Consider the following 3,471-nt stretch of genomic DNA (forward strand, 5'->3'; position numbering starts at 1 on the left):
ATATGCTTCCTGTTGTATAGGGTTTTGGGTGAGAGCATCTGCCGCCACGTTCTGACATCTTTGAACATGATTGAAAAGGGGGGATGAGAGCACCGGGAAAGTGTGGCTACCGCGCTTGAACTTATTTCCTTCAGATAGTTGCGTATTAGCAGCCTGTTGTAAGAATCCAATGGGGCAGTGCTCAGTGCCCCAGGCGAGGAGTAACAGGATGGTTGTGGGATCCTTATGATAATGGCGCTGCACGCATAGTTCATATGTTTTCTTGATTAGAATTTGTGGTTGGTTTGTTAGTTCTCAATTCAATAAAAGAGGAGAGCTAGTTGGTTCCATTTGTGCTATTAGGTCTTTAATGTTACTGAAGGTGCCGACAAATGTTTCGACCACTCAGGGGTCTATATCAAGGCAAGTGGGTGTATCTTATTTACAATGGTGATGTGGGGCTGTATTGCTTGGCATGGTACTGTACACTAGTTAGTGCTTCTATGGAGAGCTGGATCCTCGAATGGCTGTCTCCTCGCTGGCCGGTAGTCTCGTACATCTTAGCCTGAGTTCCGTTTGAGGGGAGAACCGCGCCCCTACCGGCATTCTCGTAGTTTGGCGGTCCGGAAAGTGTGCCGGTACTTTGCTATCGGCACCTTTATTTCTGGACCGGCAAACATATAATGAGGCCCAATGCCGGTGCTATGGAATATGTTAACCAAAGGTTAACCTTTGCTACTGACCACACATGTCCTGCCCTACACAAACTCCTTAAAATTGTTGATGACCCATAAATAAGCAAGTGCTACCCTCTCGATTTCTGAATAGCTGTGTTCTGCCCCTACGAGTGCTCTGAAGCCAAATGTGGTTGTAGTCCCTGCCTAACCTTCTTGTTACATCAGTGCTGCCACTGGACCAATTTCATTGGCATAAGTGTAAATAAAGGTGCATTCCCCCTCTTCAGAATTAAACAATACAGGAGCACCAATAATTCCTTTTTTGATTCTTATTATTCTTCCCCAGAACCTTTGGGCTAATGGCACAGGAATTTTTTCTGAGTGAGGCATCCCATCTCTTTAGTCTAGTCAGCAAGTTTGTTCACAAACTTGGAGTAAATCGCTTTAAGAGATAGAAAGGAAGGTGGTTCCCCTTTATCTGACGGTTCAGGCATGGCTACAATACTCTTCACTATATCATTCTTTAGCCTTATCCAACTGGCAGATAATTCCTTCCCCCGGATGGTCCATTTTCTCCTTTCAAAACTGGCGTTTGCCTAAGCCTATCCTTAGGCCTGTCTTCCAGATTGTTTCTAGCACACCCTGTCATAATGTCACTGAAACTGTTGCCCCGCCCAGCATATCATTCTGGCAGCATCTTACTCCATTCACTTTGGCAAACAGTCTATGCCTTTGTTGTGGAAACAGCCAGAGTCTGACATTCTTTTGCAGCAGAATTCACCCACAGGATTAATGAAGGCTGTGGAGTCCATTGAGAAAAGGTGACATTTCCGAACTAAGGGTATTCCCGAACTAAGGGTATTCCCGTTGGCCGTCAAGGGCCCTGTCTTGAACTATGGAAAATATATACTATTCTACTGATGTATAAAGATAAATCAATGACGGGTGACATGCATCTTCAACAAGGATAAATCCCTGGAAGCAAACTCATAGGAAGAACAGCAGCAAGAGCAATGGGCGTTCCCAACATCAATAATTGCCCTAGCCACACAACACCGCAGCAACAGACATCGTCCGCTGTTAGTTCAAGGGCTCAAAAAACTCAATGATACAGAAGAAGCAGTCATGCCAATAACTCAATATCAGCGGCAGCTTCCTATGCATGACAACCCAAAGTTCAGAACGAAATTGAAAACTTAAAATACCAAATAATTGCACTTGCTGCAGGTCTGGCCATATGGATTATACACATTGTAGCAGTGCCTAAAAAATACAACAATGGTGAAATCCACATTTGTGTCGAAATGTGAGAAGCAAAAAAAGCCATTCAACATTCAGGCATGCATATGTGTCATGATCATAACCTGATCATCTATCCAAATGATATGCGTACGTTAAATTCCAAAAAGCTGCTAATAAAATTATTATTTAGCCCCAATAATGAAATGAATTCAGTTGGTCTTTATATTTGGTATCCCAAATATCCATGTAAATTAACCCTTTGTTGTGAAAATTCACAGTCAGCAGAGAAAACAAAGAAAGAAATTGAAAACGTATTAAATCTTGTCAATTTTATTACATGTTGACAAGAAAAATTAATGCAGATAGTTTGCAATGAAAGCAATAATAATAAGAACCTAAGGGGTTCTAAACAATGAAGTTGCTAAATAAAACTCAAAATAAGACATGCTTCAAATATAGACAATAAAATACAAAAGAAAATGTTTTTCTTTTTAGGAAGCGGTTTTGTGAAAACAACCTATGTGAACAAAAACATTACACATTTAGACAACAATAAACAATGAAACAACAGAAAAATTATTTGTGAGTTGTTCAAGTTTATCTAGATGAATTATTAGACAGGTTTGCCATTTAGACAGGTTTGCCTACGTAGAAGACAGCAATTGGTAGTTGTCTTCAGGGTCTGAAATACTGTGATCCAAGTTTATGGAAAATTCAGAAAGTTTTACTTTGGTGTTGACCTCTATACGTCTATACGAGACCACCTGTGGGGCCTAAATTTCGAATACACACCTTCCTAGGGGCAGATTTTAGGATAACAATCCCTGTAAGGGAGGCAAACACAAAAAAGGAAGAATCCTGAGAGTTTCGTACTGGCTGTGTTTAGCTACAAAGGTTAAGTAAGCTGATAACTTCTTATTTATAAACTCCTGAAAGAAAATCTTACCACATTAGTTGGTGAGAGAAAAACAGGAGCAGTTTATCCCAAAAAGAGACCCGTTGCTACTAGCATGCACATTCCAGCATATTGAAGAGTCAGTGCCCGTGTTTTCATATGGCGTCTGTTCTTCATATTGCAATGGCAGGGTTTCCTAAATATATAGAGTTAATGATTTAAATGACCTTTGAGTTAATAGGTGCAAGAAGTTTGTATTTTTCTTAGTTACTAAATATATTTGTCTCTAAAAGTACTGTTTATTTGTTTGTTACAGATGCATCTGTGTTATTCAAGAGCAGACATTCAATTTGTGACGTTTTGGGTTTTCTTTCTCATGCCGGAGTCCAAAATAATTCTGTTGATATTCTTGCGGCGGGTATGTCTCAGGAAATGTATCCTGGAAAAATGGTTAAAAAAAAAGAAAGAAAATGGCTTCAGAATCATGGTAACGTAATTCTCTGGCCGCGCTAATGTGTATAGGCAAACATGAGCTGCAACGCTAAGCATTAATTAACTCAAGAGGGGCAATTAGCCAGTGACCCACGGGGAACGACTAATGTCCAAATAGTGCCTTGAAACCAGATTTAAATGTGGTCTCATGGTGCATGAGATTTTTCAATAGCGCATTTGAATGCA

The sequence above is a fragment of the Ambystoma mexicanum genome, chromosome 2p (genome assembly GCF_040938575.1).
Source record: "Ambystoma mexicanum isolate Mex_15411 chromosome 2p, UKY_AmexF1_1, whole genome shotgun sequence".
Classification (NCBI taxonomy): Eukaryota; Metazoa; Chordata; class Amphibia; order Caudata; family Ambystomatidae; genus Ambystoma; species Ambystoma mexicanum.